General features: G+C 50.0%; 1 protein-coding gene across 1 annotated transcript in view; it reads right to left on the bottom strand.

Annotated features, from left to right (window-relative positions):
- KIRREL3 (kin of IRRE like 3 (Drosophila)) overlaps nt 1-12,911 on the bottom strand; it is a 147,275-nt gene that overhangs the window by 86,754 nt on the left and 47,610 nt on the right. The gene's annotated exons all lie outside the window — the stretch shown is intronic.

Here is a 12,911-nt window from a genome sequence, read left to right as displayed (position 1 = left end):
AAACCCTGGCCAAGCCACGTGTTCGCGGCTGCCAACGCGTGCCCAACACACCCGCAGATGGGATGCTCGCCTGTGTGCAAACATTTACAAACACCTTGAGCGACTCGCGAAGATGCGGCAGGTTGCTGGAAGCTGTCCATCCACAGGAAGGAGCGGGTGTGGAGGCTCAGCGTCATGGAGAGAGGGTTTGCCCGAGCAGGATACACTGCTGTGAGCGGTGAGGAAGACGATGAGATGCTCTTGGCCTCTCTGCACTGCACGACACCACTGGTACCCCAGAGAAACATTTTAAAAGTAAAAGAAACTTCTCTCCGGATAAAAAGCTGGGAGTCTCTCCTTCTCTCCACTGGTACTGCAGAGTCTATTTTTATTATACGATTTCCACCCCTTCAGCGGCTCAGATATTCTGCCTGCATTTTGTTGCTGACCCTCAGGCCAATCCTCAAAACAATATTTGCTCAGGGTTTTGTGCGTGTGTGTGGCTTTTTTTTCTTTTGTTTTAATAAATTCAGGGCGGGTGAAAACTTTCCCTCTTTCTTGATTTATAACAGGCTGGGGAGTGATCACGCATGCTTGTGCAAGAAGGCAAGAGGGTAGGGGATGAGGAGCGTGCGTTTCTGGGCCATGATGCGTGTGCAGGGGAGAGGAGGAGAGGAGAGCCCTTCCTTGCAGGCAAGAGGGACGGGTGCTTGTACCCGTGCACCACCTGCCTGCAGCCTGCTGGCTCACGAGGGATGAGAAACCTCCTGCAGGAATTGCCACCCAGCTCTATGCTCTCCCTTTTCATCCCAAACTTGCCAGCTCTCCAACCCAGGGGAAGCTAATAGGATGCTCCTGCTTCACACCACAGCGGCGGGGCTGGATTCGGCCCCGTGCCTCTTCCCGCAGAGCTGCCCTGCTGCCTGCTTATGCTTATAAGCTCCTTCAGCTTCCCTTTGCCTGGCCTGGCCTTCCCACCCTGCCTCGCGTCTGATTATATTGGGTCTGCATGTGTAAGTACAGCCTCCTGCCATCCTAATCATCTAAAGTGGCTATTTGAATAACAGTTGTTGGTGCCTGTAGTTTCCTGTAATTTCCAAAAGGAAACAAACCCATGCAGACTGCAATTTTGCGCCTATGAATTTTGAATGAATATCTCCAAGAGCCTCAATTTCTCTCTCCCTTCCTTCCTCCCCTCCCCTTTCCACAGCCTCCCAGACCCAGCTGAGCGAGACGCTGCCACTGAAGGGTCTCAATCGAGTGGCTCCTTTCAGGGGGTGGATGTTGAGCTAGCGAGGCTCGATGCCTCCTAGGAGAGACACGGGCGTTCAGCCGGCAAAGCACAGTGCCGCCGGCAGAGCTCGCTCACTCGCTCGCTCAGGGACCTGGAGGAGGAAGGCGGCTGGATTGCGCCCAACCCACGGGAGACCCTGCTGCACAGCAGGACGAAGCAGGGCGTGAAGGCAGAAGCGTCTTCCAAGCCTCAGGTGTTGGGATTTTTCCCTGCATTGCCGCCTCCAAACTAAGCTCGGGAGGTCCCTCTCTACCCACCAGCTCTGATGGTACCTGCCCTTTGGAGATGCCGCTGCTGCTGGCCAAGCTCTTCACCTTCTAACCCAGAGCAGCTGTAAAACATCTCTCCTCCAGAGTTGATTTCCATGACAGTGACAGTCCCTATTTGTAGGGACTTTCTCCCTTTCAGGTTTCCCCTAGCTCTTCACCTTCTAACCCAGAGCAGCTGTAAAACATCTCTCCTCCAGAGTTGATTTCCATGACAGCGACAGTCCCTATTTGTAACTTTCTCCCTTTCAAGTTTCCCCTCCTGGTCTGCTGCATGCAGTTTTATGACAGTGAGGGTTCTCCTTTTTATGACATTGTTGTTTTTAAAGTGTTTTTATCACCTGGTTTTATTACAAAATTACCGTACAGCACCCCAAGTGCCACAGCAGCGAGGGGAGAGTGTGGCTCTGGAAACGCAGCAACTCTTTCCTGAACGGTTTGCCGCCTCGCTGGGGAAGTAGCTATGATTTGGTGATAGACGGAGAGATGCTTGTTATCCAGTATATTTTTATCCATAGATATATAAAGCACTTTGTGATCCCAGTGGATACAAGGCACTATATAAATGTAAATCATTATCATTAAATACCTTCTGCATCTTTTAAACCTACCAGTTGGAATCAAATACATAACGGGGCAGCTGGTATCTGGGCTTTTGCTGGTGAACCAAACGTGAGAGGTGTGATTTTTGTCTTTGTTAATTAAAAGTGATATCATGAAAGACTTTATTTTCTCCTTGCAATTTTTCATGCTGCCTCCGATTCAAAAGTCACTTCTCACCCACTAGGAGAAATCTCTGCAGACTTCCCTAGCAACAACCTGAATAAGAACCAGCCACCTCGGGAACGCGGATGCTCCCCGGATTATCCGAACCCATCTCAGGCTGTCCGGCGTTCATCCCTGCTGCATCGCCGTGAGTTAAGGACAGTGAGAGGATCCCTTGTGTGCCACTGGGTCGCAGGGAGGAGAGTTCAGGTCCTACATGATTTATGACTCGAAGGAGAATATAGACACTTGTCTCCAAAACTATGACTCTGCAGCATTTCTGCTCGGCTGCTGCCCAACCCCAGAAATAACTGACCGCAGAAAACCTCTTGGATGTTATCCACATCGCAGCCGTAACTGCAATGAACACAGGCTACAAGGCAGATCATGCTTATAACCCAAAGTCTCCTGTTTCTGCTTCATCCCTGTCCATTTTTCCTTTCTTTAAAGGAGGGATCTGAGCCTGAAGGACTCGCTCAAGGTCACGCATGGAGGCTTTGGCAGCACAGAAATGAGCCCGGGACCCGTATGTTTCCATCCAGGCCATAAATCACCGGATTCCCTTTCCACCCATACAGCCGGGAGGACAAGCCGAGCAGGCAGCAGGCTGGGTACCCCTTCCCTGGTTTTCCCACCAGTGTGAAGCCCATATTCTGTCGTTAAAGCCCGTCTTCCTTCCTGCACCTTCAGCAAACCCAGCCGGCTGCCAGCTACTGACAGCTCCTCCCCGTGGGAATTCTTCTCCAGCTGCATTACACCCAGTGTGATGCTTCCACTCCAGTTTCTGCTTCCCACACCCAGCTCAACAGGAGCCTCGGAAATATCAATCGCTTCTTGGGTCATTGCTGCTGCCGGAGAGCTGGCTGCACTGATGCCCCGGGAGAGGGATTAACCCCATGGAAGCAGCCACTGAAGCGGTGGGCAGCAAGGGGTGGATGCTACAGCGGTGGGGACCCCCGGAGCCACGTGTCTGGGAGTCAGGAGCCGAGTCTAAGCTGAAAGGCATCAGTGCACTTGCCAGGGAAGGACGCTCCATTGGCGTTTCCTAAAGGGAGGTGACTGGTGCAGCAGGGCCAGGCTACACTCAGTGACGTGATAAAGGGCAGGTCTTGGTCCCAGGTGCTGGGGACCGGCAGTCCCGAGCACCCGAGGGACCCGCACCCAACGATATTTCATTTCTGCTCATCATGACAAGCGGAAGGGATGGAGTTGGAAACCTCTGATGTGTCATAGGTCTGAGCCCTGGCCTTTAATCCATGTCCCTACTAACCTGCAAGCAGTGGCTTATAAAAGTTTTGCAATATTTAAAGGAACAAGGTTTTTCCTAGTTCCCGATTTTTTTCCTTCCCCCCCCCCATTTTCCCCAGCCTCTCATGAGTTGCAGTCTCTTGCTGCCCAGGGGAGATCTTCCATTTAGCTACATTTTCCTTTCTCATTTCATGCTGTAATGGAGATTCATCATAGGTGTTAAATCTCTAATTTGCCATGAATCCCTTGTCTCTCTCTGCAGAGGTCAGAGTTGAACACCTTAGAGGAACCCGATAGCGCGGCTTCATGCCTGCTCCCCGGGGGGAAACCCTCAGCCTAATTCCCAGGAGCAGGGAGGAGGATGGAGAGAGGGGTCCTGGATGGGTCATCCAATGCCACGTCCATGCTCGTCCACCTCTCTTTGCCACCTAAAGCGGTCCCTTGTTTGTGATTTATCACCTAAAGCGATCCCTTTAGGTACTGTGCGTTTTCTGCAGTGTCTGGGGTACTGCCTCCTAAACCCCGCTGTAGCTCAGCACCCACATCATCGCCCAGTACTGCAAACCAAGCCACCTACTAGTGAATTATCAAACTACTCATCTCACAGCAGCTTCTAACGCCAGCCTGGGCAGGGACCGCATCCAAAACTCTTTGCGCACCTCAGTGAGGAAGCACCGGCCCAAGGCAGGCTCTTGGGAAGCAGCAGGGTGGTTGCTGTCATCTCAAACAAACTTGAGATGTCTGCACGGTCAACTGCTAATCTGAGCACACCGGGCACCTTTTAACGTCAAAAAAAGAGTAATAGCCCCTTCCAGAGAGCCATTTGTCCCACCTCTACCTTAGCATGAGATGAATAACCTGGGGCAGGGGAGGTTATTTGCCTATCAATTACAAAGGACACCCACAGGTCAGTCATTAAGATGCGGCTATCCAGTTTTGATGCCCAAGTTGAGCTAAAAGGAATGCCACAGCCCCAAAGCCATCCCCGTCCTACCATCAGATGGGAAGCTGACATCCGTCAGACACGCTGACAGGCGCATCAAAAGCAAACGCCGCTCAGAAGTGCCAGGAAGAGATAGCATTGCAATGGATTTGTAACAAGAAGAGAGATTCATCACAGGGTTCACCAACCCTTTCTCCACCATGACCTGGGGAAGATGCCGGTCGCAGCTGGGAGCTGTGCTAGGAAGCCTGAATTTTATCATGGCTGGCAGAGGAGCTCAGAAACAGGCCGAGCAGGAGCAAGGCTGGACAACACTTAAAGGAGGGGGGGGGCAAATGCAAGACATGCAAAAAGCAACCCAGGATAGGGCTGGCAAAGCTCTCGGACCCAAGGAAACACATCCCTCCAGGCTGGCCACAAGCAGAGGTCCAGGGTGGGTAGGCATCCTCCAGCAGGAACACCTCAACAGCCACTTTATGCATCCTCTCCCGAAGCGTTTTCTCTGCTTTCGTGGCTGGCCCTGTCCCTGCCGAGCCTCAGGTTCATTTTTCATGAGGGGGGATCGATAAGAAAGCGGGGGCTGTCGCTCAGGTGATGTCACGCTTCGAGGGCCTCATTCTTCTCCGCCAGCTGACAAGGGGAGAGGGAGTCAATACTTTTGTCAGATCACTAACAACCCACCAAGTTCCCAGCGGTGACGGATCCCCTGGCTGAGCAGCCACCAAGTGCAGCCCGAACGCATAGCGCTGCAATCTATATCGCATCCACGCGTGCATACGTGAGAGGCAAAAAAGGAGCTGCTGCGTGCACGTATAATGCAGATACTGAGGAGCACGTGTAGGACACAGATGGGGGAGTTTTGTCTTGATTGGCAAGCGGGAGAAACGCGTGTAGGCATGCAAAGCAAAGACAGATTTGCACGTGCGCGGGGTTTCTTTGTGTGATGCAGAATGCAAGGTGTCAGCGATCCAAAAGGGCATAAAGCAGAATAATCTCCCCTGTCCACAGGCACTGCATGGAGCAGGAGCCATTTGATGCAGTAAATGATGCCAAGGGGAAAGGCTCGCGTGATGCAGAGGGAGCACTGGCTCCCAGATGTCTGATGCAAACTGGGGAGGATTTGGGGGTGAGATGCAGAGAGGTTTGTGCCCAGAGCAGGAGGCAGCGCAGACGCAGCAGTACAAGTGAAGAGCAGAGCAGGACAGAGGGATTTTGACACACAGCAAGCACACCCCCCCCCCAATCATTTCACGGCAACTTCACGGTTATCATAGCCAGGAGTAATTGCTCACCGCTCCTGTGCGAGGGGCAGGGAGGTGGGCAGAGCCAGCAAGAGGGGCCGGGAAGAGGGTAAAGGGATGCAGCCACCACTGCATCTGAAGGGATGACAGAGAATCAGGAAGGCTTTTTATCAGCTCTATGTGCTTTGCGTCCATCAGCCCGGTACAGACCGGCAGACTCTGCATAGAGAAGCCAAAGGCTTCCTGTTCGATAAAAACACGGGTCAGGCCCTCCCCGCATCAAGACAAGAAATCACAGATTGGCGCAAGAATCCTAACATTAATCATTTCTAACCATGTCTCTTCCTATTTACTCCGTGCTCCTTCAGTCTTCAGCATTCAGGTAGGAATGCTGTTGCGGCTCTGAGGATATGAGCAAGGTGAAGTTTGATGGTAGAGGTGGTATCTGCTGGTAGACCAAGTGATACAGTTCAAAGAAAACAGATGGGCTTCCAGGCACACAAATCTTCCTTCGGTATTCAAGCCTGGCTCTGCGGCGCCAAAGGCTAGCCATTAATTTACGTGCAGAACAAGATGACTTTAATGGTATCACCTAACCCCGGGGCCCAGGGCTTTAAGAAAACACGAATTTTGCAAGACTATTCATAAAATGGTGTGAGCCGATAACACCGGACCTGGGTTTGAGGGAGCGGAGGCAGCATCTGCTTAGTGCTGGCCTGGCCCAGATGAACTTCACTCTGTGCAATTAAAACAGCAGCCACTGCTCAGGTACAGCCCTGTCCTGTTGGGAAGGAATATATTTATCATTTTTAATGCATTCAATGAATATATGTATTTTTAAATTTCCTGGTCACGCAGTGGTGTGTTAACTGTGCTTATTGGACTGGGACAGGCTTTATGCCCGTCAGGGTGCTGTCACAAGCAGTGTGCAAACTGGGCTGTCTTTGCAAAAGCTCCAGGTTTCCCCGTGACTACTGGAAAACTCCCTCCGGGATCCTTAGGGAAGGGGCTTTTCACATTTTCACGGCGACTGGGCACGCTCGCTACCTTAGCAGCCCTACTACGGCACAGCAAAAGCAGCAGAACGGCGGGTATATCTGTAATGTGAAACAAACCCCTTTCTTAGCTTTCCTCTCCCCGTATTTGTGTTATTCTACAGCAACGAGGTTGGCAGAGCCTGAGGCCGGTGGACATGTCCCATACAGCTTTTCACCCTAGCACCACGCAGCCCGCTAAGATGTGCTTAATGGGGATGTAATTGAATCAATTTTGCTTGTCTCCTTCAAAGTAAGGAGGGCAGAGCTCATGCGGATGCTGCCTTGCCCTCCTCCTCCTCCAGACAGGCAGGGTGCAAACCCCTCCGAAATGGGAGAAGAAGAACACTTCCCAACGCCCAGGTGAAACCCAGCTTGGGAAGACCCATCTCTAGAGCTGAGTTTTTAGCATACGGTACCTCTCTTTGATCTGTTTTTCCAGCTACAGACTGCATGAGGCAGAGGTTGCCTTTCACCCTGAATTTGTACGGCACCAAGCACCGCCGAGACCCTGCGTTTGCCTGGTTGGGTATGGTCAAGCCCACGGAGATACCTTCCCACCCCAGGAGCCACGCAGGGATGCTAGCAAGGAAACCCGTCCACCCTCTGCTATCAAAAGGAGCCGGCTTAGAGCGCTGTCAACTTAAGCTGCTCAGACATGACATCAAATATTTAGGTTATTTGGGATTTGTGCTCGATTGTTTGATGTTTCTGTTTCATTCTCAGTAGACCCGGCTGCTATTTTGCCACTGCAAATATTCCCAGCAGAAAATGCAGCTTTGTGAAGACCCAAACTTTTTCAAGAAGAGACTGTCTGGAAGAAAATGATCACATTTTCATCACTTCTTTTTTTTGTTCTGAATTGACATCCTGACTCTACATGCTGCTTCAGGCTGAATTTTGCATTCAGGGAATTGAATTCTGTTAAAATGTATGGAAAAATACTTGAGATGGTTCCAAGCTGAACTGTTTCTGGATTTGAAACATCACCTAGTCCACGTTTTCTCATTGCAGCTCAGCATTACAAACAAATATTGAAAAATGGCCTTTCCCAGGCCATAGACTCTTTATTTTCTGATCAAACTCTGTTAAAGAGCAGGAAAGCTGGGAAACGCAGATGTCTCAAGCTGCCAGCGATCATTTTGGTAATGGAAATAGCTTACTCTGCTCTGCAGGGAAGGACTGGAAAGACTCGGCTAGAAAGAGGATTGGAATAAAATAAAAAATAAAACAAAAAGAGGAAAAGGGTCGTGACTGAACGTGAATGCACTTGACACCTAGGTGACCCTCCTCTTCTCCTGTCCCTGGCTTGTGCCAGCTTAAAAGACAGGAGCTCTCACTTCAAATTAAGTTAATCTGTAGCATTAAATAATTAATGTTGATTTAAGAAAGCTTTATTTCTAATGGGACACACATGAAGGCAGAGTTAATATTAGAAGAGGCCATGGAGGGGGAGGAGACAGGGAATTAGACTATAAAAGGTGAATGTACAAGTTAATTGCCTATCAATTATTCACCTTAAGTCTCTGGAAGTAGCTCCTCTGCCTCCCTCCTCACACCCCCATGGTCCCCCTGTCCTGGTTGTCACCAAGTTCCCACCAGCATCTCTCTGGGACCAACCCTTTCCCTGCACCGAGCTGCAGAGCTAGTGGCATACAGGAGCTTGCTGGGACAGCCCGTGGTACAAGGCAGGGCTGAAGGCATCACATCTCGTGCTGGGGCCCCTTCCAGCCCTCCCCTGGCCAAACCCTTTGGCACCTGCACGATGCTCACGAGAAACTGTTTAACACCACGGAAGACAGAGCCTGCGGTGTGTAGTGAAGGATGGCTTGTCCCACCATGATCGGCTCTTCATCAGTTTTCATGATTCCACGACCCTTTCCCTGCCTTTTGAGGACCACAGACCAGGACAGGCTTGGGATGCTCCTGCCAAGACGCCAGTGAAGAAGAGCAACCACGCTACCATCCAGCTTCCCCAACGCCTCGCCGTCCGTCTGCTTTGCTTGACCACTCTCCTGGCGCTGCGGGTCCTGCCTACCCCTGACCGTCATGGGCTGAGGCTTTGCAACACCGCTGCCAGATTGGCACGGCGAGCCGGGGCTCCCCTCTTCCCCTCCCCTCTACTGCCTCCCGGGGAAGCCAATGCTCTCTTCAAAGTTTCTCCTCACTTGGCTGCCTTCGAGATCTGGGAACTCAACACTAATTAACGTGTCTGCAAATCCCAGCTCGGCTGGCGGGGCCTCGAATTCATTCACGGTCCCCCGAGTGCAGAAGGATCCACGAGCTAGCCCTCTGGCTCCTTAAACTACACGGCTGGCAGATGCATATTTTAACAACACACATCTGTTGGCTATATAATCTCTTGTATTTGCCCTCCCTGCTCCGAGCTTTGATGGAAGACCGGAGGAACTCTCCAGTGGTTACAGCCAAAGTGTTTGCTTTGCAATTTCACCCGATTGCTGTCTGATTTTATTTTTAAATTTCTTCAAGTCCTAATCAGGCTCTTTCTTTATTTAATACCCCAGCTTAGTTAAATAGATCATAAATTAAGAAGCCCTGCCATTAAAGGTGTACCAGGTAGCAAATAGCCCTCCAGTGACTTCCCAGAGTCTGCCTGGCTTGGGTTCCCCTGCCAAACTGCTGCCCTGACATCCTTTGCTTGCAGAAAACATGCATGCCTCTGCATGTCCCAAATCCTATCTCATCAGCTTTTATCAGCCGTTGCCTTCCTCGCTGGACAGACATCCCTAGGAGAGAGAGCAGCAGCTCCTTCCCTGGACAATTTGGGCAATGGTAGGAGGGAAGGTGAAGGATACCTGGAGAAGGGGGGTCCTTCAACTTTGGGATGGGTTAGCCAGGTTCCTGAGCGGTATTTGTCCCTGAGACTCTACAAATAAAAGACTTCTCCTGACGCTGATGACACTAATAGGCTCATCTGTTTGAGTGTTTGGACTTCCAAGGCTACGGAATGATCTGTTCCACTACATTTAACCATGTAGATTTGAAAACAATGTGACAAAACCTTAAATATTTAATTAAAATATTAATGCAGGTGCTCTGCATCTGAGCAGGGAAGTAGGAGGCATCAGCCCCGTAAAGCTGTTGTCAGACATGAATGACAGCTGTTGGAAACTGAATTGGGAGGCATTAGGGGATTTCGTGATACCAAGGAAGTGGAAAAGCTGGCAAGAACGGACAAGGCAGCACCAACCCATGCAAAAAAATACAGGCAAGGTGTTTTCCAGAGACAAGGCTAGGGTGTGATAGAGGGGGATGGGGTTCCCTAGAACTGCCTTCAACATCCCTGGCTGGCTGATGAGCCGCTCGAGTTGTTGGCAAACCCAGCGGCATACTTCGGGCTCCCAGCCACGAGAGCCTCCCAGCTCTGCCCCGGCTGTGACAAATCGTTTCCTCGAGAGCTGCAAGTTTTGCACACAGATTTGGGGATGGCTTAGGGATCCTCTCCTGCCTAGGCGATGTCTGCAGCCTCAGGTGAAGCTGGGCAGACTGGGACGATTTAGACTTTGGTTGAACGTCAAAGATGAATCAGAAAGCCTCCAGGATGGGAGGTCTCCATCCCCTCCTACCTGCCAGGATGCTGGAGGTGTGAGCAATATCCTCCTGTTTGAAGTCTCCCTCCTGGTCATGACTGAGAGAACCCAGCTTCCCTCTCCAGAGGCACCGAGAAGGCAGCCCGGGCTTCCCGGGAGCGCGGGCAGTGGGATGCCTGAGTCAGGCTGGGTTTCGAGCAAAGGACTTTTACAACTAATTTATACAAGTAATCCCTCCTGGATTTACAAATCACCTCTGATGGCAATAAAAAGCTAAAAGGAATGCCCCACAAGCGACTTCTCCAAATGAGGCGGCACAGGTAGCCTGTCACATCCCTTCCTAACCCACTGAGATGAAATCTGGGAGATCCATGGCCCACCTCCCTCCCCCCCCGAGATGGCCGCTTAGCTCACGACTAAAGCAAGCTCGCAGAGTCGGCACGCACCAGATCCAAAGAGGAGGAATGTCTGCACAGCTGGTGGCATTACACATCTGTAACCACTGAAAACGTCTCTCCATTTTTCTGTACAAACACGCACTTTGCCTCCCTACGGGACAGTAAGTTTAGCTTGACGCACTGCACGCTGTAACCGGCTGTCAGGAGCCAGCACTAGCTCTTAACACAGGGGGTGTTGGAGGCATCTACTCTTAATGGGCCATTTCTATTCCCCTCCATTGGGCTGGCTAAAATGCAGACCGCAGACCACCCGCAGCAACATCTGCCTTCGCTGCCGGTGCAGCAGGACACGCCATCCTACCGCAAAGGTATCGAAGTGCGATCTGCTGACCGCTAACGACCTTCCAGTCCCTTTCCGAGGGTGTGGATTACCGCTCGTACCTCCCCAACCAGCCTTAAATTTCCCCAGAACATCTGCAAAAATACATCTGACGTGAAAGATGTGCTACCAGCAGGTTGCAAAGCCCCATTTTCTTATCGATCGGGCTTAAGTTGAATGCGCTATAACTTTAATTTTCTTAAAAGGAAAACACGCTGCAAATGTAAGTTGCTGAACATCTTAGGTAAATGTACCAATTAGCAACTACCATGTATATTCACATAAACATTAACTACCATCTATTCAACACATTCCATAACCCCAAAGATAATAACGATTTCCTTTTGATCCGTAAAAACATCTCTCCGCTCAATCAACGCTTTGCAGCAGCTCTGACGTACGCCCGTGCGCCCTGGGACTAAATTAGTTTTGAAATCTTTAGCTCTAATTAAATAACATTATTTCTTTTGTCTGGCTCCAGCAACGTATTCTGCCTTCACAACAGAAGGAGGGAGCCCAGGCGAAGGAGGGGAAGGTGACGCAGCTTGCAGAGGTTGTCGGTAAGCGAGAAAGCCCCCCCGACAGCCGCGTTCTGCTTTCTGATTCATTTGCAGCCTTCTTTCATGTATGGGCTCATGTCAGAGCTCTGAGCTGCTGCAAAGGGTTGATTGAGCAGAAGGATGGATCAAAAGAGAATCATTATTATCTTCGGGGTCAGGGAAGGAAGAGATGGCAGTTGTGTAAGTTTGGGGGTAGGGTACTTTGTAGGGTTGCGGAGAGAGAAAAACAAATGCAGGGGAAATTACAAACTAGAAATTAGAACTCATTTTCACGGTGGCGCGCAGACTCTGCTAAGGCACACCTTCAACCAGAACTAGTACCTTAATTCACTTTTTTTTGGCTGCTTAAGACTAATTAGCATTGATCTGACTAAAAGCACTAAAACTCTTGGTTTGGATCTTTTTTAAAGAATTTTTTTCCCCTAAAAATTAATTAGGAAAAATCAAACCAGGAAAAAACAAATCCAAACTTCAATTTAAACAAACTTAAATACGTAAATAGTTTCACTTTGGGGGTTGAATAATCAGGATGTATCTGGGAGCAATACAGACTGGTTTTTGTCCAAGCTTTTCAAGAAAACCACCATTTTCATTAACTTCTCTGAGGCCGCATCCATTCTGGGAAGTCTCGCTGATGCAGCCTGCCTTTTCCCAGCACTCCTGATAAGCACTCACAACCACTTTGCCAGCCTGCCAACAAAGCCCTTTACCTTCGCCAGCGCTACTCTCCCATCTCCCACCCAAAAAGGGGTCTTTACAAGATGTTGGGAGCCGTCTCCTGTTTGCAATCCCATGCAACGTCCTCCTGGGTTGCTCGTGGGAAAGGGTAATTACTGAGAAACGCACGATGATAAAATGTATGTATGAAAATAGATAGTATGAAAACCAGCCTTTTCTCAAGCGGTAGTGTCCTCCTGGTCCTACCGTGGAACAGCATTGCAGCAAGAGTAACACATATCGCACTGATGGCACTGACACTCTTCATATCCTTAAATTTATGCACATACATACTTGAATTGGCACGTATATTTGTAGAGCTGAAGTACCAAATATTTTGTGCCTGTGTTACTCATCCCAGAATTCCTGTACTCCCTAAACAGCTTCCTTTACTGCTGTTCTCAGGATCAAGATGCACCCCCATCGCTCTCATGATGGATTAATTTCCAGTCCTCGTGATTTAGCAACAAAACATTTTGTCAAAAAATCACTCAGTGTGACCGCGAGGTCAAAAAAAAAAAAAAAAAAGAAAAAAC

This window comes from Aptenodytes forsteri, unplaced genomic scaffold (assembly GCF_000699145.1).
Source record: "Aptenodytes forsteri isolate BGI_AS27 unplaced genomic scaffold, ASM69914v1 Scaffold126, whole genome shotgun sequence".
Classification (NCBI taxonomy): Eukaryota; Metazoa; Chordata; class Aves; order Sphenisciformes; family Spheniscidae; genus Aptenodytes; species Aptenodytes forsteri.
This window is presented reverse-complemented; position numbering and strand designations above follow the sequence as displayed.